The 25437-nt window shown below is 39.0% G+C and overlaps 1 protein-coding gene across 1 annotated transcript in view; it reads right to left on the minus strand.

Annotated features, from left to right (window-relative positions):
• SCMH1 (Scm polycomb group protein homolog 1) overlaps positions 1-19718 on the minus strand; it is a 174382-nt gene extending 154664 nt beyond the window's left edge. Inside the window, exon 1 of the mRNA XM_012735822.3 lies at positions 19592-19718. The gene's annotated coding sequence lies outside the window, so the exon portion shown is untranslated. The remainder of the gene's footprint in view (positions 1-19591) is intronic.
• Between the last annotated feature and the right edge of the window lie 5719 nt (positions 19719-25437).

Below are 25437 nucleotides of genomic sequence, written 5' to 3' on the forward strand. Positions count from 1 at the left end.
AATAACCTTACGCTGGAAGCATTAAGTCAAAGAGATATATCCGTATCTGGTTTTAGGAAATATTATTTGCATCATTTTAAATACCTTATGTGGAATATAGAGAGGGAAGAGGCAAGGAGGAAGTGAGGGAAGGGAAGGGAAGAAAGAAAGAAAAGGAAATGAAGGGAAGGGAAGAAGGAGAAAGAATGAAAAAAAGAAAGGAAAGAAGGAGAAAAATACTAGAAGTGTAAAACAATTGCTTCAAGCGACTTAGCGTTTTTTCATAATAATGGGCAATAAAAGCAATAAAATAATGCTAGTAGAGATATGCAAGGAAATATTCTTTTCCAAAAGTTAAATAAAATCAAACACTGGATTTCCTCAAAATTTTTAGATTTTATAGCCATATAGTTAGAGCTATATAGCACCTTTATTTTCATACTGGGGAAAAAAAAAACCCTTGAAACAATTATTACTATATATAAGACCTCTTAGGAAGGTACCTATTATATTACAGCAAAAAGACACTGTATGGAGACATATCATAGTGCTAAGGGGGAAGACAGCATACGCCAAGGAACTCTACAGAAGTAATGCTTGGAAAATCCAGATACCTGGCACATACAACGTATTTTTTTTCAACTTGAGTATAAGGGCTTGAATAACTCAGGCTGGTGGGTTTAGAGGCAGATTTTTATTTTTGGGAAGGGGTAATTCAAATACTCAAGAAGGGTCTTGGGCAGGAAATCTAAACATAAAGTGAGAATGAGACCAACATTGCAAAATGGGACTGCATAACTCAGCCATTTTCCAAAGGACATTTTTGTTGAGATAAAGAATCACTGATTTATGCTGATAGGGTAGCAGGAAAAACTGGGGAAGATCCTGACTCACAGCAATCTGGTCCAAATCTATAATTTAACCCTTAATTTTATGATATCTTTTATTAATCTGAATTCTCTGAGAATTAGTCCTAAATCCCTGTAGGGTAAAGTCATGGAAGGTTTTGAAATGGGTAAAAGAAATTACTGCATAGTCTATCAATGGAATTGGGAGCTTATCAGGAATACCTGACCCTATAGGGATGTGCTACTTAGTCTGGCTTTAATTAGCTTTCTCACAGCTTTATTAGAAAAAAAAAGACATTAACTTATTGAAAACTGATAGTAATGCAGAAAATTCCTGTCCAGTGAAGTGCAAACTGTGTCCATGGAATGCGACTGATGCCCTATGGCTATTAATAAATTTTGTATCCATTTTTAAATTAATTTCAATTTCAGCATTCCTTGACTATAATTACGTAGTACTTTGAGTTCTCTGAATTGTCTTTGTTCCACCTTTCCGTTTCCTGTATTAATTAATGAGCTAAAATTTTGTTCATTTTATATTAATATTTGTATGAGAGTTATGATTTTACTTTTTGTAAAGAAAATTACCCTTCAACATCCCCAACAGGTCTTTAAATTTCATTTGGGGCAGAGACTATGTTTTTCAATGTGTTGTGGTAAAAATAAGAGTAGATTTGGAAAAGGCCAAGAGGTTTAATCCTTATTCAATAAGTACTGATTATATTATAAATGATGCTGGCTAATTTCCAGGGCCATCTCTCATTCTAACTGGTTCGTGTGTTAGATGGGATAATTCCTGCCATGCCAACTTTCAAAGACCTGTTGTAAGAATGAGATGAATAAACAACCTGAATGTATTTGGGTAATTTGTAAAGCTCCCTGGTCTGTCACTCACAATGCCATCAAAGCAGTTTTCCTATGACACCAAGAGATCATCTTTGTTTTCTGCTCAAAACTCTTCATTGACTCACCTTGCCTACAGCATTCTGAGTACATTTAAGCTCCTCAGGATGGCATATAGGATTGTGGGATGATTCAGCCCTTGCCTACCCTATGGCCGCACCTCTAGTTACCTCTTCTCAACCTTAATACCACAGCCATATTCAAATATTTATATAGTCCCAAACACTGCATATGCTGATTCCTTCTATCTGGAATGCCTTCTTTTTCCCCCTTAGTCCACCTGAGAAGCTTATATGCATCCTTTAAAACCAATTCATATATTATCTCTTCTGAGAAGCCTTCCTCACACTCTCAGACAAAAATCATTATCTTTTTCATGAAGTGTATACATTTATATTATTGCACTATGCTATATTACGATTTATTTGTATGTCTGATTCTTCTATGAGATTATGAGCCTTGAGGGGTGAGGTTGCTTCATGTTTATTTCTTTACCCTCTATACTCAGCACATGGTGGGTAATATAATAAATAATGAATAGCTGAAATGAAATGTAAGTTGTTTTTTTTTTTTTTTTTTTGAGACAGGGTCTTACTGTTGCCCAGGCTGGAGTGCAGTGGCACAATTCCAGCTCGATGCAGGCTCAAGCTCAAGTGATCTTCGTGCCTCAGCCTCCCAAGTAGTTGAGATTATAGGCATGTGCCACCACACCTAGCTACTTTTTAAATTTTTTGTCAGGGTCTCACTATGTTGGCTAGGCTAGTCTCTAACTTCTAGGCTCAGGTAATCCTCCTGCTGGGATTACAGGTGTGAGACACTGCACCTGGCATAAGGCATTATTATATCTCCGTTTTCCCCTTAGCAATTAGCATACACTTAAGCATACACTAGCATTTAGTAAATAAATAAATAATCTCCACTTACTATAATGCCATTTCTTCTTATTATTAAACCCCAATACAGGGTGAGGGCTAGGAAATGGTGTGATGCTAAAGCAAATGTAAACTGACTGATAATCAAACACCTAGATCTATCTACTAGACACTTTTTGTTTGTTTGTTTGTTTGTTTGTTTGTTTGTTTTTGTAGAGACCGGGTCTCACTCTACCACCCAGGCTGGAGTGCAGTGGTGCAATCACAGCTCTATAAAACCTCAAACTCCCAGGTCAAGTGATCCTCCTGCCTCAGCCCCCTTAGTACCTGGGCCTAAGAGGTGCATTCCAAAACACCCAGCTTTTTTTTTTTCATTTTGTAGAGAGGAGGTCTTGCTATGTTGCCTTGGCTGGTCTCAAATTCCTGGCCTCAAGTGATCATCCCATCTCAAAGCGCTGGGATTACAGGCATGAACCATTAAGCCTAGATGCAGACACTTTTTTATAAATATGTATAACTTAATTCACACAATAAACCTAATGGTACAGGTACTGGCATTCTCATTTTATAGGTGAATAAACTGAGGTACAAATAACTTGTCTGAATTCAAGGAGCTAGTAATATATAGCACAAATTCTGTTGTATAGTTTCTGGGATTTACCTGCACTTTCATATCCTCTACTTCATTTAGTCCTCACAATCTTGTATGGTACATAGGACAAATGTTAGTTATCCCTGCATTACAAATGGAGAAACAAGACTTACAGAGTTGAAATGACTTATAAAGGTCACACAGCTAGTAATTACTGGATCTAGGATTAGAATATCTTGGTCACAGACTCCAAACCTTATACTTTTTCCATATGCCAGTCTCTCTTGGAAGAGATCACTTAAGAGGTCACTCATAAAACTTGAAGAACAAATTCAATTAAAATAAAACAAAGGTGGCATTCGAAGGATCAAATTCAAAATCTTGCAATCAAACCAACTTCATGGCTAATCCAATTTTAACCTCCTTCTCTATGGACTCCCAACACACACAGAGCTTCAATTCAGGTCCACACAAGACATGTGGGTAGGAGGTTCACTACTTGCATTTTCTAAGACACATATTTCAACCCTTAGTATATATGTCACATGCAACATTCAGGGATAGGTCCCCTAAGTGAGGAGAATATCATAAAGCTTGTCCAAGACCAAATAAAAAGCTTCTACATATGAGATAGGTACCAAATATTGATGGATGCCCCAATTTATCTAATCAATATTTATTGACATGCAAATACATTAACTATAACAAAATGTAATATGTAGTCATTACAGGTATGTTAAACATGGAGACTAACTTTGTCTAAAGAAATTGAAAAGGCTTCACAGCGGAGGTGATTTTTTCAAGCAGAACTTGGAGAATATATCTTATTCCAGACAGAGAGGGAAGTTCAGGAAATTCTAAGCAAACAGAAGTAGAAAGGTTGTAAGTAGTGAAAGTAGTGTAAGTATGATGGCCTATGGAAAATGGTGGATGGTTCAAGTAAGATAGTGACTGAACTAGAAAACTAGGCTGGAATCATCACATCATGAAGAATCTTAAATGCCATTATAAAGAGCCAGGAATAAATCCTGCAGACTGGAGGTGTTTTTAAATGTTTTACCTCTAATTATTAGGGGTACACACTAGGTATATGTATTTATAGGGAACATGTGATGTTTTGATATAGGCATATACTTTGTAATGATCAAATCAAGGTAACTGGGGTAACTAACCATCACCTCAAGCTTTTATCATGTCTTTGTGTTAGGAACATTCCAATTCTACTCTTTTAATTATTTTTAAATGTACAATAAATTTAGAGGTTTTTAAACTTTTTTTGGTCAAAGAACCATCTTCAAAAAAGTTTTTATGCAAAACACAACAATTATAACTACAGAGCTTATCTGGTAAAGGGGGAGCAAGGAAGCAGCCTACCCTGCCTCATCATGACGCCCCTTCTCAGATGTCAGAGACCTGAAGCAGTGCTACTAATCAGTGTATGGTCTTTATCAGCAAATTGTTTGTTACCTGTTTGCAGTAACTAGAGAATTGAGTAAGCACTTAGAAATTTTCTATAGCAATTTAAGAGAATTGTATGTCATTAAACCTAATAAAATTTTGAGGATTATATTTTGTCTTTTCAAAAATTTCATCTAATATTAATAATTCACTTTTACTGCATTTACAAAATTATTAGTCTGAGATAAACAGAAAATAAAACTGTTCTTTCAGCACATATCATTTAAGAAGCATTGACCCAAAGGTTCCACAACTGATCAAATTTGTAATTTACAAAGTTAGAAAATAACTATAGTGGCTGTTTAGAGGGGGAAGAGCTATTGGCAAATATAAAGCATAAACTATGAAAAAATAGAAAATTTCAGATTACATAAGCATTACTTATGTAAATGTTAAACATCTGGCAAACAATAAATAAGGACTTTTAATTTAACAGAAAAAGGAGATCCCTACAAGCTAAAGTAGTCATGAAAGGCTTAGATATGCAAGTAGATGTTTAGAGAGAAAGACCTTATGCCATCAATTTACAGACCCAAATTCATTTAGTCAACAAATTTTAATATTATTGTATATGTTACATTATTTACTCAAACATCTACTTAAATACTAGGTGCGGCCGGGCGCTGTGGCTCACGCCTGTAATCCTAGCTCTTGGGAGGCCGAGGCGGGCGGATTGCTCAAGGTCAGGAGTTCAAAACCAGCCTGAGCAAGAGCGAGACCCCGTCTCTACTATAAATAGAAAGAAATTAATTGGCCAACTGATATATATATATAAAATTAGCCGGGCATAGTGGCGCATGCCTGTAGTCCCAGCTACTCGGGAGGCTGAGGCAGAAGGATCACTCGAGCCCAGGAGTTTGAGGTTGCTGTGAGCTAGGCTGACGCCACGGCACTCACTCTAGCCTGGACAGCAAAGCGAGACTCTGTCTCAAAAAAAAAAAAAAAAAAAAAAAAAAAAAAAAATACTAGGTGCTAAGGATATCATATTGAACATAAGACACAGTCCCTGCTACTACAACAGATATTAATCACCCAAAAGGTATAAATAAGACGGCTTCATTTAAAACTATTATAAGTACTACAAAGGAAAGTCACATGGTACTATAAAATCATGCAACATAGAGATTATTTTAAATAGATTCTGGGAGACCAAGGAAGGATTCCAGGAAGAAGTTATATCTATATCTCAGTTGAAATTCAAAGAATGAATAGAATTTACCAGGCGAGGAAAGGGAAAGAACATTCTAGGCAGAGGGAACAGGCGTGAAGAAAAACTGAGGTGAGATGATTGGCCCATACAACAGAGAGAAAGGCAGTATGGCTGATACACAGAAAGCAAGAAGGAAAGTGGTAAGAGGTCATATGCCAAGCGTTGTTATAGGTATTAGATATAACAATAAGATTAGCAAGACTCCCCCCACCATGGAACTTGTTAACGGTAAACAAATAAATAAATAATTACATTTTGTGATTAAGTGCTATAACGAATAAAGAAAGTGACAGGGCAGTCAGGGAGGCCTCCATGACGAAGTGATTTTAAACTGAGAGAGAACTACCCAACAGTCAGGGGAGACCCTCCCAGGCAGAGCAAACAGCATGTACAAAGTCTCAGATACAGGAAAGAGTTTTATGTATTCAAGAAACAAAAACGGAGCCAGTGTGACTGGAACTTAGCTAGGGGATGGTGGCACCACCTGAGGCTAAGAAAGCAGGCTCCGTGTCATGTACACCACAAGAGAAAATATCATTTGTATATGCAATGCAGTGGGAAGCCATCGAAGGATTTTAGGCAGAGATAACACAATCTATGGTGACAGTGTTGGTAGGAGCTAGTGTTCAGAAGAAGCAACATGACAACCATTTCAGGAGTTGATACAATGGTCCAAAAGAAGAACTACAGTAGCCTAGAATAAAGGAAGTGATAACAGAGAGGGATGGAAAGATTCACTAGATATTTAGGATATAGTCCTAAGGGGTATCACATCAGTGAACTAAAAATGTAGAAAAAGTAATTTGAGAAATGACTTCCAGTTTTTAGGCCTGAGCAAACAGATGAATTACAAGGCTGTTCACTGAAACTGGCAACAATGGGCAAGTGTCAGATTAACCTAAATATTAATTCCTATGTTCCATCCCCTTAGAGATTATAATTCAATACATATTTTTGGTGCATGGAATTTTTAATTTAAAAAATCTCTCCAGGTGATTCTGATAATCAACAAAGTTTGGGAATTGCTGCTGCAGACAAAGTTAACCGGAGTAGGTTTCTATATTGCTTGCAACCAAAAGAACCCAATATGATACAAAAATTGGTATGTGGAAGAGAGATGGTACAAGTGACAGTCACTGAAATGCAGAACTGTCTGGATCAAAGTTGAGGACAGAACAGTGCAGACTTCTCTATACCATGTTGAGGTTGGCCATCCTTATAATGTAGATGAGACAGCTGATCAAATTGTAGTCTGTTTTGTACCAATACTCACCATTACTGAAGCATACTGAAAAAAGAAACTTGGTAAGAAAAACGCAATACATGATGTCCAGTGACTATGGTCTTCGATCAAGTCCTCTCCAAAAGATACTGCTTAATTTGAAATAGTGCAGACATTCAAAATATTTAACAACCAGTACAGTCTGGATACCATCCAATCAGAAAGATTACACTGACCAATTCAAACAAAGGCCAGCTATAAGCAACCTCGCCATACCAATGCATACTGGAGAATAGCAGCCCTGGGGTAAACTGGTCAATCTGAAAGCATTGGGAAGAAAACATAGCTTTTCTAAAAAAGGTTCATTCTGCCTACAGCCTGCAAAGGAGCCTTGCTGAATTGAAAAACTTTACCCAGGTAAAATAGTAGGAGCAAAGGCAGAAAGGCAGGACCTATAACTACGAGTAAGACTGAAACTCTGGAGAGTCTTGATTCCCTTATGGTCCCCCCAAGCACCTCAGTTATGTATGCATTCCTTGCCCAATAAAGCTGGGACAGAAGCTAAAAGCAAAAAGTAGATTATTACCCTCCCCTTCTCCAGGCCCTATTTTAAACTTAGTGAGCCAGTAAATTCCTTTTTTTCCTTCAATCTATTTAGGCTGAGTTTCTGCCCTTTGCAACCAAAAAGTGTTAATATACTACCAATATTTAAAAACAAGAACACTGCTTTTTTTTTTTTTTTTGAAAGAATCACCAGGGAAATAACCTAAACTTACTGAAACAGAATCTCCAGGTCAAGTATCTGTCATTTCTTAATAAATGTTCCAGATGATCCATGTGATCAGGCAAGCTGGGGAAATATTAGCTTAGTTTTCTCCCATAGTGTATGAAATGGTAGTTCTGTTCTTTCCCAGCAATACAAAGGAAGGACATTATAATGGTATTTATTTAGGATACACTATGAACCCACCACTGTCTCAGGTATCCACTGAGAGTCTTGAAACATATTCCCCATGGATAAGGGAGGACTATTTTACTATGTGGTAAGGATTTTTTTACATTTGTCTGAGTCTGCTCTGTTGAAATTCACTTGGCATATTTTTGACACGACATGTATAAGACACTGAGGTAGAAAAAGTTTATGTGATATCTACCTAGCATACACTTTGGCAAATGAATCTTATCAACAGACTGCAATTTGTCATTCCTATCAAATGAATAAACATCAAATAAGGAACATCATTTTATGAAGAAATGTGTTTTAATTAAATCTCAAAGAAATAGCATCTAAAATTATTTTACTTTGATTATAAAAGTAAACTTTTTCTATCAGAACAGTTTCAGATTTATAGAAAAATTGCAAAGATAGTTGCCATATATCCTGTATCCAGTTTCCACTATTACTAACATGTTACATTAGTATGGCATATGTGTTATAATTAATAAACCAATACTGATATATTATTAAAGCCCATACATTATTCAGACTTATTTAGTTTTTACCTAATATCCTTTTCCTGTTCCAGGATCTTATCCAGGACACTATATTACATTTAGTCATCACGTCTTTGTAGGCTATTCTTGTCTGACAGTTTCTTAAGCTTTCCTTGTTTGATGACCTTAAAGTTTAGAGGAGTACTGGTTGGGTATTTTGTAAATGTACCTCAGTTGAGAGTTGTCTGACATTTTTCCCATGATTAGACTAAGGTTATGGGTTTTGGGGAGGAAGACTACTTAGGTAAAGTTATTATACCTGTCACCTGAATGGTAAACTTACTGAGGAAAGAAACCATTATCTTATTCTCACCTTTGTATGCTTAGTAGGTAGCTAGTAAATGTCTGTTGGTTGAGAATCAAGAACTGGATGCAGACCAAAGGTTGAGGTGGTACAGACATGTTTGCAATTTACTAAAATACAAGCACTGACACTTATACAGAAACTATTCACATATCCACTCAAATTAAAAAATAACCATGATGCTGATTCACTAAATCATTTAATTCTTCTATTCAGGGGTCTTTCTGATTTGCCTACCTTATTTGGTGAGATAGGATATATTCAGTCAAAAAATATAGATGTCAATTTCTGCATGTAAACTTTGCCTGTACTAATAAAGTTTCAGAATTATATAACGCTGCTGTGGGGAGTGTACACAGTGAAATGTAAAGAGGACTGGCGTTGACGTCAGGCTGGTGTGGGTTTGAAACTGATAAATTGCATAATTTTGGCCAGATATCTGCATGTCAATTTATGTATAAAACAGAGCTGATAAGGCCTATCTGCATGAGACCTATATTATAAGGCCTATAATATATGCTATATGCTTGCATGTTTCAATGTATCTGACAGATACTCAAAAAAGGTTATTCCCTTTCTTATTTCATTATATAGTTCATTACATAGAGGAGTTCTGCTTTAAATACATCCTGGAACAAGGCAACATATATATAAACAAACAAACATAGGAAATACTGGGTACTTTTATACATTGCATCCATGAATTCTGAAACACTTTCACATGCCTTTATGTTTTCTTAGGTACCTAGTACTTGCTGGATATATAGCAGCCACTCAAATGTTTGATGATTCTTCCATCAGATTTCTTGGACCAAGAGTCAAGGGAACCCAAGATACCAGTTTTCATGAGCCTGGACAAACCATCCCCTTCTTTAGGCTTCTGTTTCTTCACTAAATGACTGACCTAATTGTCACAGAACTTGAGAGTTGGAAGAGATCTTAGAAATCATCTACTGCACCCCTTGCCTCAATCACAGAGCCAGTTAGTGTCAAATTGGGACTTAAATCAGGAATCCTAACCACCGAGCCATATAACTCTTTCTATATATCAGGTTGCTTATAAGGTCTCTTTCACCTTCTTATCTATCATCTATGATCTCATCTATTGATCTTTAGAATATCATCCAATTCTGAAAATCCATTAAACCAACAATAGGCTAAGTTCTATCTTTATCAAAAGCAGCAGGTACAGAAGAATAAACAAAATTGTCATTACTAATCCTAGTTAGCTTAAGAGTAACTATAACTATATATAGCGTAGGATTACAATTCTTTCAATCATGTTGATACTTCAGATCTCCACACTTAAATATAGAGATCTATTTTGAATAGTCCCTGACTCCATCTACTTCATAATTAAATGGAATCATAATCACTGGCTCACAGAAATGTTAGGTTGAATCATTAGTATTCTGAAATATCCATATCCCTATTATCTTGGTATCCCTTACCGTACTTTAAGCACAATGATTTTTTTTTTTTTTAATATCCAGTGGCTTCTTTTTTAGCGTCCCTATTTTATCTCCCTAGGGCCTTTCACACTAGGGATAGTCACCCTGCTGACTATTCCTTTCTTTTTGAAATTTACTGTTGTTCCCTGGGCATTCAAAAAAATTTTCCCTGATTTTGCTCATAATATAATGATTCAGAATATAGGTTGCTGGCAAAGAACACAGACTCTTGATCCAGACTGCCAGAGTTCAAATTCTAGTTCTACCACTTGCTAGTTCTGTGATCTTGGACAGGTTACTTATTTTCTATGAACCCATTTAGTAAGTGCTACATTGTTGTTCCCCTTCTTAATCTTCCTCCACATATTCCAACTAGCAGATTCCTTCATTCAAAGAGGTCTTTGCCTCTGTCTATCTGGAAAGCCTTCTTTCTTCTCCTCACTATCTGATGAATTTCTTTTCAACCTTTAGGATTCAGTCAAGTATCATTCTCTCTCTCACTCTGGAGCCTTTCCAAAGATCACTTCCATCCTACTGCTTTAACCATCAGCTGTTCCTGCTCTAGCTTTCCCATAGTACTTTGAACATATTTCAACTAGAGCACTTGTTACATTAGATCGAATGCGGCTAAGCCATTTGAAATTGTCTATATGAAACCATCTTACACCTATAAAATCAGAAAGTTTATGACTCACCCTACTAACATCTCTTTATACTTCTGCTACACCTCCCTCCCTGCATTATACTCATCACAAGGACTATATGCTATTTTTTCCTTAAAAATACACATATGTTGAAAAGTTCAGATATATAAAAAGCTATAAAGAATAATGAACACCCATATTTCCACAACTCAGTTGAAAAAAAATACTTACTAATATAATTTAAGCCCTCTGAGTGCTCTTCTCCACATTTTTCCTGATCTTTTCTACCCACCCTACCTTTCAGAAATACATGGCATCCTCAATTTGATATTTATCATTACAATGTATTTCTTTAAACATTTATTACATAAGTAAGCCTCCCTAAATAATACATGCATGTTAAGCTTTATATAAATCTGTTCTGTAATTTGCCTTACTCATTTAACATTTTATTTGTGAGATTTACCCATTACTATATAGATCTAGTTCATGCATTTTAATTATTGTATGGCATTCAACTAGATAAGTATACCACAATATTTTCATTCTTTTATTGATAGACAATTGGATCAGTTCAAACTTTTTGCTATAACAATGTTTCATGAATATTTTTGTACATATCTTTATGCATACACTGGAGAGTTTCTAAATGGCATATACCTAGAAATGATATCGCTGGACTGTAGGTTATATGCATTTTAGTTTTAACAGATATCGTCAAATTATTCTTCACTAAGGTTGTGCAATTTTTATTCCTATCAATGCTGTCCAAGAGTTCCCTTAACTTCACATCTCCACCAATATTTGGTATTATCAAACTTCTTAATTTTTGCCAATCTGATAAGTGTGAAATGGTATCTCATTAGAGCTTTAATTTGCCTTTACCTAATTACTATAGAATGGTTAATAAATATTTAGGTTGACTCATTTATGCCTTGTCATTTTTCTATTGATTTGTCTTTTCCCAAACTATTTTTAGGAATTCTTTATTATTACAGATAGTAATATTTAGCTATTAAATGTACCACAAATATATTCGTCAACTCTACAGCTTATTTTTTCATTTTTAAAATTATGGCAATAATCTTTGTCACTGTACATAGCACAGTGCCTGGCAGTTAGTAGACATTAATAAATATTTGTTCAATGAATGAACAACAAAAAAATACACAAAGAAATTAGACAATGTTTCCAAGTTCCTATAGTCTCTTAATTTGGAATTGTGACTCTCAATGCCTTTTAGGTGTCATATTATATTCCCAAATTCATTTACTTTTAAAGAAGTAAATTTAATATAATTTGGAGACCTTCTGGCTGACCGTGAGGCAACTGGAGATATGGCAAGGCACCACAAAATCAGGGTTAAAAATCTAAAATTCGAAATACAAATGGTTGCCTGTTCTCTTCTTAAATATTTTCTAGAACTAGTATGCTGGCTCCTATATTTTCTACTATAATTAATAGAACATAATGGCTAAAATAGCTTTTATTTCCATCATGTTTGAATGCTTCAGAGGAAAGTCAACATAAGCATGAGTGTAAAGCAATTATAAAAAATAAGAAAACGTGGAAATGTGCCAATAAATCAATGAGCAATAATAGATATAGTGATTAAAATGAATATATAATATGTATATGCTTTAATTTTAGAAGTAAATAATTACAATATTGTAAGTAAATATAGGGGAAAATAATGCACCAGCCTTTATATGCTTCAAATTTTAGAAAAATTAATACATGATGACTTGCAATAGAACCAGCAAGAGGATCAAACAGCACAGGATTTTTAAAGTGAGGTCAAATGAGGCAATGGAGTCATTCTAAACAAAGCACTAAACCTATGGTAAGAAGACCTGGCCTTACGGAGTCGTTCCAACATATATACTAGCTGTTTGCTGTTAGGCACATATTTACTCTATTTGTATCTCAGTTCCTTATCAGTAAACAGGGTTTACAATGACTTGGCATTATGCCTGACAGTATTATGACATGTTTCAAATTATTAATAAATAGGAAAAATATGACATCCTTAATACTATACAACTGTAACTATCTCTCCTTCCTACCCTTCCATATCCCCAATGCTACCTACACTATTCCTGAAGCTCCTAAGCAGATCTGGAAACTCCTAACTCTTCTGGAATGGACTTTATTAATATATTTGTTTGCTAGGCCTGCCATAACAAATACCACAGACTAGGTGGTTTAAACAACAAAAATGTATTTCCTCATAATTCTAAAGACTTAAGTCTAAGATCAAGGTGTCCACAGGGATGATTTCTTCTGAGGCCCTTCTCCTTGCCTTATAGATGGCCATCTTCTCTCCTTGTCTTCATGTGGTCTTCCCTCTGTGTCTGTACCCTAATCTCTTCTTACAAAGAAACCAATCATATGATCTCGTTTTACATTAATTATCTCTTTAAAAGCCCTATCTCAAAATACACTCACATTCTAATGTTCTAGGGATTAGAACTTCAACATGAATTTTGGAGGAAACATAATTCAGCCCATAACAGATATATAGATATCTTACCATACTACAATTACCACTACTATAGTACTTACTACTACATATTGTAACATATTGCCATTTTTGTCTCTTGCTTACACAGCACTGAACATTCTCTAAATGTTTAGTACTCAATGAATGCTCCAATAAACTGCCGATAACTGAACCTAGTAAACTTTGTGTCAAGAAACAATTAGAATTGATCTATCCTATGAAAAGTTTTATCTTAATGGAGTTTGCAATATTCCAAGGATTTAGGAGAAAGGAAAGATTTTCACCCTTATCTTTCCAAAAGCAGCTCTGCTCCCAAATTCTCATACTCTCCATCTCTACCTTTATTCTTGAATTACCTATGTTGAGCCTTCCTTAAGCAATGAACTTGAAGACTTTATATGATCAACCCAGAAATCAGTGACCTCTCCTTCCACCTCTGAATTTCTAAAGTGTTTTATGCAGTTATATAGCATTTAACTTTAATACTGTTGAAGAATTAATTATGTATTTTATCTTCCCCTCCTAGACTATGAGCTCCCTGAAAGGATGGATATCTTATTTATCTGAGTAACCAATAATAACTATTTATTGAAATAACATAAATTTCTCTAAACCAGAAATACCCTTCAGAAAGAAATTTTCTCAAACATGAGGTGGGCAGGGAAAGTGGCAAAAACATTGGGTTCAGTTTGGGACATACTGACTTTGATGTAGATATGGTACATAGCTGTTTGTGAAGCTGTCTATAGGTAGCTAAAAATAAGGTCTAACACTCAGAAGAGATATTTTGACTATAGATAGAAATTTGAGTCATGGGTATATAGGTGTTATCAGAAGCCAAGTGAGTGGATGACACTGCTAAGAGAATGCAGGACCAAAGACAGGCAAGAGAAGATGAGCTCTCACCCAAAGAATACTTGCAATGAAGTAGCCAGAGATGAACCAAAACACTGACATTATATAAAGTACTTTACACATACTGTCTTAAACATTTTATAAATGAGGGAACAGAGAATCAGAGAGTAAAAGTGCCTAGGGCTATACAGTTAATCTTCAATGACATTGAAGAACCCAGGCTTCTTTTCAAATCTCAATCAGTATGGCGGAATGGAAAAGGCAGAATTTGAAATCACTTTCTACCAGTGACATCTTGTATGTTTCTTAACCCCACTAAGCCTATCTATCAAACAAGGTTATTGTAAAGATTAAACTATAAAACAAGTCTTAGTAGTTATTTTTTAAACCTAGAATTGGCCTACATAGAAACTTATTTTCAAATGTGGAATTTCTTACTTGGTTCACTTCAAACAAAAATCTGAAGTTTCTGAATTAATGCTTATAAATTTTACAGATAGTAAACTGAGGTAGGGAAAGGGTGTACAATCTTGGCTCCCTAGTTTATCCAGAATCAACTCTAAACTGCATAGTTTCAGTTCTTTTAATACTATGGCCCCAGCCCACCTCTCCAGTCACATTTACCCCTATTAACTTATATAATCACAACACTCAAACCTGTGGAAGCTATCAGCTTTTAACAAGCATATCCTATACTTTCTCTACTTTGTATTGCTACCTAAATTATTATTTAATCTACTGAAATTTGCTCTCCAAGGCCCAAATGAAGTTCTTGAATGTGAAGCCTAACCTTGTTTGCAAATGTTAAGAAATGGTATCTCCCTCCTCTGAACTGTTGTATCACTTTCCTTCTACTTCCCTTAGAGTTTCTTAACCTCACTAAGCCTATCTACTGAAAAATTATATCCTGTCTTATAATCTAGGTAAACATGAAAAAGTTTCATTTCTGCTAGCAAAGCACAAGCCCCTTACATGTAGGTGGAAGGAAACTAACATTTACTTTGTATCTATGAAACACCAATTGCTTTCCTAGTGATTTTACATGTGTGTATACATGTTTTTTTATGTAATATTTCTGTGACACCCTACAAAGCAGGAAGCTATTTTTTATACATAGGGACACTGAAGCTCACAGAGACCAAACAGTTTGTTTACAGTCATAAGACTAGTAAGTGAACAGAGTCTAGATCTGAATCTTGATCTTTCTAACTTCAAAGCCTAGCCTCTTTTCACTATAATCTGCCCAGACACCATGGTATATCCTCACTGTGTTAAATGACTATTTCCTATCCACCCACTAATAATCATCAGAGGACAAACCTCCACTGCCTTTTGTCATTAAGTATTAGCAGAAATGATCTGATATGGGGTATCTGCCCTCCCACTTCCTAAGACTAAGAACCAACTCTTCAGGGCAAATAGAAGAATTAATATGCATCCTGAATACAGATAAAGAGATCAGAACCCTATTTCTAGGAAGGAAAAGTCAAAAACCATTACGTTTCCACTCTTGTGTTTAAAAACCCATCCTCCTTTGAGGTTTGCACCATCTGGCTATATCACTCTTGACCCCACCTCTTCATCTGTCATCTACCACCCTCCCGATTAATCTCCTATCTTCACTGCACCTGGGTCACAATCTTCCTATCTTCCTTACACCGTGTCATCCTAAATTACTTCACTATCCACATGGATGACATTCAATACACTAGCCTCACAGTTCCTTGTCATATTCAGCTTCACTGACCTTCAACTCTGCTGTATATTTCAGCTAGAGAGACCTAGCTGTCACCTAGAACAGCTCCCCATCAGACAACTTATCTCCAATATTCCACTTTCTGACCACACCTTCCCCCCCAGCTTTATCCTACTCCATTTGCTCATTGATCTAACTCAAGAAATTGCAAAATATTGAAGTTCAAAACTGAACTCAGCCCCCATAATACTCTGAAATAGGAAAAAAAGAAAAAGAAAAAACCCCACTAAACTCATCATCCACTGTTTCCTGTCTCAGTTAATATTTCCACCATACTCCTGGTCACCGAAGCCAAAAACCTGAGCATCACACTGGACTCCTCACCCTTTTGCCTTCACATCCAATCAATTATAAAGTCTCACAGATTTTTCTCAAATTCATCTCTTTCTCTTCATTCCTATGACATTTCTTTTCTTTCTATTTTTTTTTTTTTTTTTATTTTTGAGACAAGAGTCTTGTTCTGTCACCCAGGCTGGAGCGCAGTGGTATGATGGCAGCCTTGAGCTCCTGGTCTCAAGCAATCCTCCTGCAGCCTCCCAAGTAGCCAGGACTACAGGTACTCGCCACCCTGTCTGGTTAATTTTATTTTTTATAGAGATGGGGTCTCACGGTTGCTGAGGCTGGTCTCAAACTCCTAGTCTCAAGCGATCCTCCCACTTTGGCTTCTCAAAGTGCTGGGATTACAGGCATGAGCCACTGTGGCTGGCCTCACCGCATTTTAAAATCATGTCTGATGAAAACCTTTCAGTGATCCAAAAAAAAAATTTAAAAAAATCACCTTTTTTTCTTTTACTATTTCTCAACAACAACAATAAAAACCTATGAAATTTCAAGATACTTATGCATACAAGGTCCCCTATGACATGGCCTCTGCTTGTTTTTCCAGCCTCACAATTTACCACTTAATCTTTATTGTTATATTCTCAGCAGTCCTAACCTGCTTGTGATTCACTATGCAAGCCATTCCTTTTCTCATATTGATGCCTTTGCTCAAGCTGCTTTCTTTGTCTGAAACACACTTTCTACTTAGCTTTGCCTAGCTTACTCCTATTTACCATTTAAGATTTGGGTCAAGTGTCATCTCTTTCCAAAGCCTTTCCTCAACTCCTAAACTAATCTAAGTGCCCTCACCTTTGGGCAACTGCAGCTCTCACCTTGCATATCTCAGCTATACATAGTTCTCACCTTTTATTCTAAGATACTATATTTAAGCATCTAATTTACCAGCTCCATAAGGATAGGAAAGGTATTTTATTCATCTTTGTATACTTAGCTAAGCACAGTACATAGCATAGTACCTGACCCACAGTACGTACAAAAGTGTACAATGAAGGTTAAAACATACTAAGTTTAAATTTTCCATGAGATATTCGCACAAGTTTTTTCTCACAGTTTAGTACCTTTTACTCCAAGTCCTTTGAAGGGAAGGAACCAGAGCCTTTCTGGATCTGTATAGTTCTGTACAGAATGGTGCTATACAAATTTTTACCCATTTTACATAAAAGGGAAACAGCATTTGCACAAATATACCAGAAATTAAACTTGACATATATGCTATAAACTTCAAAACTACTGACCAATTTGAAAAATGAAGACATAAGAACAAAGATAAAGAGCCAATTCTGACTGCTGGTATGCGCTTGTCTAAGTTATAAAAACAGTGAAACTTTGCTGAGAACTTGAACAGGGTCCCAGAAACAAGAGCTAGACATTTTATCTACAAGGCCATGACATCTCTGCTGGGCTTAAAAAGTTACTAACCTGCAGCTTAGGCAGGAGTTTAGGGGGTTGGTAAAAGATTCTTTTTAAAAACTTAACCCCAAATACCACCAAGGCTAAGAGATTAAAAAGTAAAAAATAATGCTGGTGAGTAACAAAAAGTGTTCTTTTTCATAGTAATTTTGGGCCTTTTGCTGGCAGTTAGAAATAGAGCAAAGAGTTCAATGTAATAAAGCATTTTCCTCTCCAACCAAATATTAAATTGCAGTTTGGCACCAAACTAAGTCTCAATTCTTTTCAGAGTAAAAGTAATAAATTATTCTATTTGTAAGGCACATTACACTTTAAAAACATTTTAATGTACATTGGCTCACTTGATAAATTATTCACAGACATTTTAAAAAGAAAAAATCCCCAAATTTCCACAAAATCAGACCTCTTTTAGTTTGAACAAACACTACTAGATGCCTTCTTTAATTTTTTAAGTTCAAAACATAGCACAAAAATAAGGAAGGGAACAGAGTACCTTTTATTTAAACAGGTCAATCCTTGCAGCCAAGGAGCTTTTTGGAGAAACTTAATAGGCTTTGTCTCCTCACTCACATTAAGTTCTCCTTTAAAGGGGATATGGGCAAACTAGAGCTCATCCCGAGGATGGTTCAGGGAGCCAAGCATGAGAAATAACTGAAAGAACTGGAAACGAAGAGAAGACAAGACTCGGGGGACATGATTACTATCTTCAAATATCTTAACGGCTGCCCATAAGGGAAGGGAACGAACTAGGAAGGATGGGAGACAGCTGTTTCTTTCAACTTATAACCAAATCTGTTCAGGAAGAGAATGGGTTCCTCGGGAAGAGATTACTTTCTCATCACTGGAAGAGGTGTCCAAACAGGTTCGTCAAATTATTAGGGTGGAATTTGGGATTATCAAACATACTTTGACACGAGATGGGAGAAAGAGACCCTAGATGACTTTTAAATTCCTTTCGGGTCAGGGGATGTTCTGGGGTTCACTCATCCTCTGGAAACTCCTTTTAACGCTAACTCACTTCGCTGCCCCGCTGCTCCCGCCGCATCCGACGTTTGAAACCTGCTCTCCCCACCCGTTTCCGGCGGGGCTCGGGGCTGGCGGCACACGTGAGTTGTCCCGCGCAGCTCTGCCGCCGGAGCCCAGCCCCGAGGACGCTGCTGACAGCTCTGGGCCCCAGGCGCCCCCGGCCCTCGCTGGGCCATGCCGCCCCGCCGACCCCGGTCCTCGCCTGCCGGGAACCGGGACTGGGCCGGCCAGGACCACAGGCATCCGCTCACCTACTGACCTGCGCGCAGACAGACATCGCGCCGACTCCTGGCCCTCGGCCCAGAGCCCTAGAACCTTCCCTGGCCCACCCCAGCGCCGCCGGCCTGGAACCAGCGACCCCTCGGTGACCGCCCCGCGATGCCGACCCTCCCAGGAGCCCCTGTCCTTGGTTTTCCCGTGCCGGCGTCCCCGGGCCGTCCCCGCCGCTTCAGGGCCGCCGGCCGGACACTGGGCCCTGCCGGCGCGACCACAGATGCAGAACGGGCTGCCGGGGCTCCGGGCCCGGCTGACACCAAAGGGGAAGGGCCGCGGCCCCGCGCGGACCGCAGACGGGCGGGCAGGCCGGCCCCACAGACAGGCGGACCCCGGGCCGGGAGGGGCGCGCGCAGCAGCTGCGCAGGTCCCGCCGCCGCCTCCTAGCCCAGGGCGGCCCCTCAGGCGCGGGCTACTCCGGCGAGCGGAGGCTGCCGCGAGGCGCTTACCTGCGGGCGCGGCGGGGGCACCGGCGGCTCACTCCCTTCCCGCCGCCATGTTTCCGCTGCGCAGGGAGGGAGAGAGGACGCGGGAAGGGGGCGGGCGGCGGGGGGCTCCACCGAGGCGGCGGCAGTGGCGGCGGCCGAGCGGGGAACTGGGGGGCGGGAGCTCCCCGGCCCCGCCCCGCCCCCGCGCCTCCCGCCGCGAGGTGGCGCGCGCCTGGGCCGTTGGGCTCGCGCGCGGGGGCGGGGCGGGGCGGGCGCGGCGGAGGGCCCCTGTCTGGCAGTCCCCGCCGCCTCCGGCTTTCTTGGCTGGGTCCTGCTGGCGTTCCTTCCGTTCCTGGCTGTCGGGCTCGCGTCTCACGGATGGGTAAACTGAGGCCTGGAGAGAGCTCGAGGACTCGGGCTCGGGTTCTGATCCCGCCGCCGCAGGTAGCCGGTTCCGAGGCAGCGCTGGGCCCCGAAGGCCAGCTGACCCGGGGCGCGGCTTGGGACGAACCCCAGCTCTGCTAGTGGCCGGCTGTGCGATGCCCTTGAGCGAGTTACCCCGCACCTCCCCGCGGCAGCCCTTGACCTGGAGGGTTGACGTGAGGAGAATAAGTGAGCGTTTGCTAAGCCCACGGAACGGTGCCGGGGACCGAGCGTCCAGGGTTCCTGCGCTGCTCATCCCTTCAGCAAGTACGCACCGAGCCCGCGGGGGCCGGGCGCCGTGCGGGGTCACTCGTTCAGTGCCCCCCCGCACTGTGGGCGCCACAGTTGTTTAACCGCCACTGCATTTAGCAGTGAGGAAGCTGGAGCCCAGAAGGCGAAGTTACTTGTCCAAGGTCACCCAGCCAGTCACTGAGGGACAGAGATTCGTCTCCAGCCTGTGCTCCTCAAAGGAGGCATCCCGCAGCTAAGCGCGTTCAAATCGGGTCTTTGAGGAGTCTGGGAGGGGGAAGCTCACTGCAGGAGGGCGGAGGATAAAGGCGAGTGACGGGGCTGGAGGGGATAGTGTGGCCGGAGTAGGGAGATGTGGCTGTGGCGGTGATGCTGCTGAAGTTAGGAAAAGGAAGCCAGAGCGTGGAAGGAGGTCCTTGCGTGTCTAGATGAAGAGCTTTGAGTTTATTTTATAGATCAGCGGTTTTCAAAGTGTGGTCTGGAACCCCTGGGTGTCCCTGAGATCCTTTGTGGGGGGATCAGGGAACTCAGTCTTATTTTTCTAATAATGCTAAGCGGTTTTTTTGGGTTTTTCATTCACATTCTTTTACAAGTGTACAGTGAACTTTTCTGTAGGACGTATGATATCACAACAGAAATACAGAAACAGATTTTAGAATCCAGCTCTCTTCTTTTAAGCCAGACATTAAAAGAGATGTGCTCAAATGTAAAATACTACTCTTATTAATATTTTGTTTTAAATAGTATATTTTTCATTAAAAATGTGCCTAGGTTACCATGTAATGGGTTTATTATTGTAATTTTTAAATGAATTAATAAATTTTTAAATTTTTTTCAGTTTTAGTTTCTAATATGGTAAATATTGATAGAAGTAACAGACTGCACATAAAAAAGTTCTCCGGGTCCTCAGTAATTTTTAAGAGTAGAGAGGCATCCTGAGATCAAATGAATGCCTGCTATAGGCAATAAGAAGTATTGAAGAGTTTTAAGTAGCAACTTAGTAAGATACGCTTTTCAGAAAGAGCTTTTAAGACCCAAGCTAGCCCCTGTGAGATGAATCCACAAGACACAGGCATTCCAAGCAAAGGGATAGAAATATGAAAACAGATGACTTTCTAAACCTCTGTATTTCCCATTTCAGATAATGGCACCACCGTATTTCCAGTCACCCAGGCTTAAAATTAGGTAGTGTACCTTAAAATGCTTCCCTGTCCTCCCCACATCCAAGGCTCACTGCCTTTGCCCTAGTGGAGGCCCCTCTCCCCAGGCTGTTGGAGTTATATCTTAATTCTTGACATTTCTCTCAAACTTGCCTCCCACAACTGCCAGATCTTGGAAGCTTACGTCATTCCTAGTTCATAAAACTAATAAGTCCTCATTATCTACAGGACAAAGTAAAAACTCCTTAGCCTTGCATTCAAGGCTCTCCATGATCTGGCCACAACCTTCCTTTCTAAATTTATTTCTCATTATTCTCCTTTACTTTCCTTTTGATTCACTTGTAATTTTCTCTCTATATATATCCTTTGCTACTCTAGGCTTTTCCATACACTGTTCTATTTTCTTAGAATGTCTTCCTTTCCATTTCTGTATGTCTAAGTCCTACCCATCTTTTAAAATTCTGATTTACTACTTCCTTCATGAAGCCTTCTGTGATCTTCTAGCTTTAATAATCAAAACTAACATTTATATCATCCTTATGATGAGCCAGTGCTCTTCTAGGTACTTTATATGTACTATCTTTAATTCTTGTGACAATTTAATTTTCACAACAAACCTATGCAGTATTATGATCTGCATTTTACAGATAAGAAAACTGGGGCACAGAAAGGTGAAGTAACTTCTCTAAGATCACATAGCTAGTGAATGGTGGAGCCAGAAGAGGAACTCAGGCAACCCAGCTCCAGAGCCCATTTCGTCAGCTACTGTGGCAATGTGAAACGAGCTCTTCTGCCACCACTCCTGTTAGCGCTCATGGCAGCCCATACAAACCTCTCTTAGAGCTTTTATCACTTTCTGTGTTATTATTGGTTAATATGTCTTATCTTGCCTACTTACACACTAAATTTCTTAAAACCGGGATCATATCTGATCTACAATAGTACCTGGTAAATGCTTAATAAACAGTTTTTAAATGAATGAACATAAAGCACTCTATAGCAATCAGAATGAATAAACTGGAGCAGGATTGACAAACAATGGTCCTTGGGCCAAATCTGGCCTCCCTCCTATTTGTGTTTGGTACAGGAACTAAGAATGGGTTTTACATTTTTAAATGGTTGAATGATACTTCTATGACATATGAAAATTACATGAAAAGTTTTATAGTAACACAGCCAGGCTTTTTGAGGCTGCCTTTGTGCTACAATAGGATCTTACAACCTGCAAAGCCTAAAATATTTACTATGCAGGCCTTTATGGAAAAAATTGCCAACCCCTGATCTTGAGCTAAGAACAATAATAACATGTAATAACATGAAAATATCTTAGAAACAGTATTGGACAAAAAGAATAAGCAGTATGATGTCACTTAAAGTTTTAAAAATAAACAAAATAATATGAGTTTGGTTGAGGTACACCCATACACCTGTACACCTGTATGTCCCTGTAGTAAAAATATAAAGACATACACAGAAACAGCAAACACCAAATTCAGAGTAGTGGTTATCTCCAGGGGTTTGGGAGTGGGGATATCAACAAGGAGGATCACATGGGAGATTTTCAGTATTTGTAAGCAAAGTAGACAGTACATGAGTGTTCACTATTATTCCTTTTGTGTCGTATTACAAACACAAAACATTTCATAAGAAATGAATATATGAAGTTCAAATACTTTTCAACTTATATTTTGGCTGCTTGAAAATACTTAGCATTTAGCTTTCACCTATAGCTAAGGTATTACAGTGAAATATAAATCCTGAGGCCCCTCCTGAGCTGGGTGAGGGCTTCAATTACATGTATCATTTTTAATTCTTGTGAATTAAAATTCTTGTGAACAATTTTCACAACAAACCTATGTGATATTATGATCTGCATTTTATAGATCAGAAAACTGAGGCACAACAGGGAGGTGAAGTAACTTGTCCAGGGTCACACAGTAAATGGTGGAACCATGCTCAGGTCACATGGGGGTGTCCTAGTTAGTGGTACTTCTAGGAGCAATGTCCTTGGAAAGATATCCACCTAAGCTGAGATTGGACCGGCAGCTAGGGCAGCCAAGGCTGGGTTGGTCACTTTGCCTCTGATATAGGCCTTGGAGCATTTGACTGAAGGGGAGCCTTCTCCTTTTGTCCTGGTATTGGTCTCAGTATCAGTCAGCCCATCTTTGAGAAAAAGAAACGAACAGAGTGTGTCTAGGTCCTGATCTGCATCCCTGGGTCTCATTTAACCTTTTATTCACTGGCATTTTAGGGAGTACCTGTCTTATGAATAAGCCTAATGTTACAAGGATAATTAGATACAGCCTGAATCCAAGGAGCCAATAGTTGAGGAAACTAATATATTAACAGCTAATGAGAGCACAGTGTTATAAGTGCTCATATTAGTTTTCTATTGCTGTGTACAAATGATTACAAATTTAGTAGCTTAAAGCAACACCCAGTGGTTCTGTAGATCACAAAATTGGCATGGTGTCGCTGGGTTCTCTGCTTAGGGTCTCCTAAGGCTGAAGTCAAGATGTCTGGAGGCTCAACGAGGAAAAGGTCTGCCCCAAGCTCCTTCAGGTTGCTGGCAGAATTCAATTTCCCTGTGGTTGTAGGACTGCCGCTAGATTGTCTTGCTAGCTATCAATTGGGGACCACTCTAAGGTCCTTGCCACATGGTCCTCTTTGTCTCATCAACAGAGAATGTCTCTTACATCAAATCCTTCTCATTCTTTGACTCTGTCTGACTTTCCCCTTCTCTAACCAGTCAGAGAACACTGTGAGCTTTTAAAATACTCATAATTAGCTCAGGCCCACCCAGATAATTTCCCTACTTTAAGGTCAACTCTTTCATATCACACATCCTAATAACCAGAGTAAAATTCATACTAGTCACTGTTTCAGAAATTATTTATGTGGTATATGCCCAGGGCCAGGTGAATACTATATCCAATGAGAAATGTTCTTTTAAATAGTTCTCGAAGGAAAAAAGAAATTTCTCTGTGAACTCCCCTGGCAGTTTGTTCTCTAACTCTCTGCATGGCACAGTATGCATTGTATTGCATTATTGGTATATATTTTTAAACTCCATGTTTAGGCTGAAAGCTTGTTGAGATCAGGAACCTTGTTCACACCTGTAGCTCTGATGCCTTTAGATAAGGCTTGGCATGAAGGAGACATTCCTACGTGTTTGCTAAAAAAAAATGAAAAGTGCACACATCGTCATTCGGATCCCTGCTTCTTTTTCAGATCCAGCTCAAAACTTCTCCAACACTTTTCAGGAAGAATTAATTGATCCCTCCTCTCTGCTGCCACTTGGTAAATATCTCTGTATGAAATGTATCACATGGTAGTATTTTAGGTTAGACTGTCCTTTCCTTGAGCATAGTACTTCACTTTTATTCCACTTAGTATCCCAGGGCACACAGATGTCATTAATTGTTTAATGTTTGAATTTTTAAAAGGGGATTTAAAAACCAAGAGGCAGATGGAAAGCAGAATTAGGCTATGACAGACCCTGTGCCCCTTAAGAAGGGTCACAGGTGGGGGGAAGCCCAGAAGTACATAGACAATGGAGAGGGAAGAAGTAGGCAAATTAATAAGGATGTAATATTTCTTTAAGAAGGGATGCTAGGAAACCCCAGGTCTGCTGTTTTATATATTACATTAAGGAATAAAACCTGGCAGAGCTCTTCATAAGGAACAGCAAAAAGGAGTGATTATTCGACACTGAAAATCGAGGGAACAGTATTTTACTTTTACCATGTTGTTGATGACCCAGGCAAGAGTTGAAGAAGGAAGTGGAAGAGATGCTTTCTGGTGCTTAAAGAAATTGGAGGTGGTGGGGGAGGGTGCTGAAACACATAAGAGCTCTTAATCTCTTCCTGATTTTGATGTTTCCCTTTCCTACCTGCTTCTGGCTGTTGGCCTTTTATGACTCCTCTTCTGTGTCAAGGCTGCCTAAGATCATTAAAAATGGGTAGTTTAAGCAGATTTCATCTGTATACTAAGTCTGGAATCAGAAGTAGGGTTGGAAATTTTCTGATCTTATTC

Source organism: Microcebus murinus, chromosome 2 (genome assembly GCF_040939455.1).
Source record: "Microcebus murinus isolate Inina chromosome 2, M.murinus_Inina_mat1.0, whole genome shotgun sequence".
Classification (NCBI taxonomy): Eukaryota; Metazoa; Chordata; class Mammalia; order Primates; family Cheirogaleidae; genus Microcebus; species Microcebus murinus.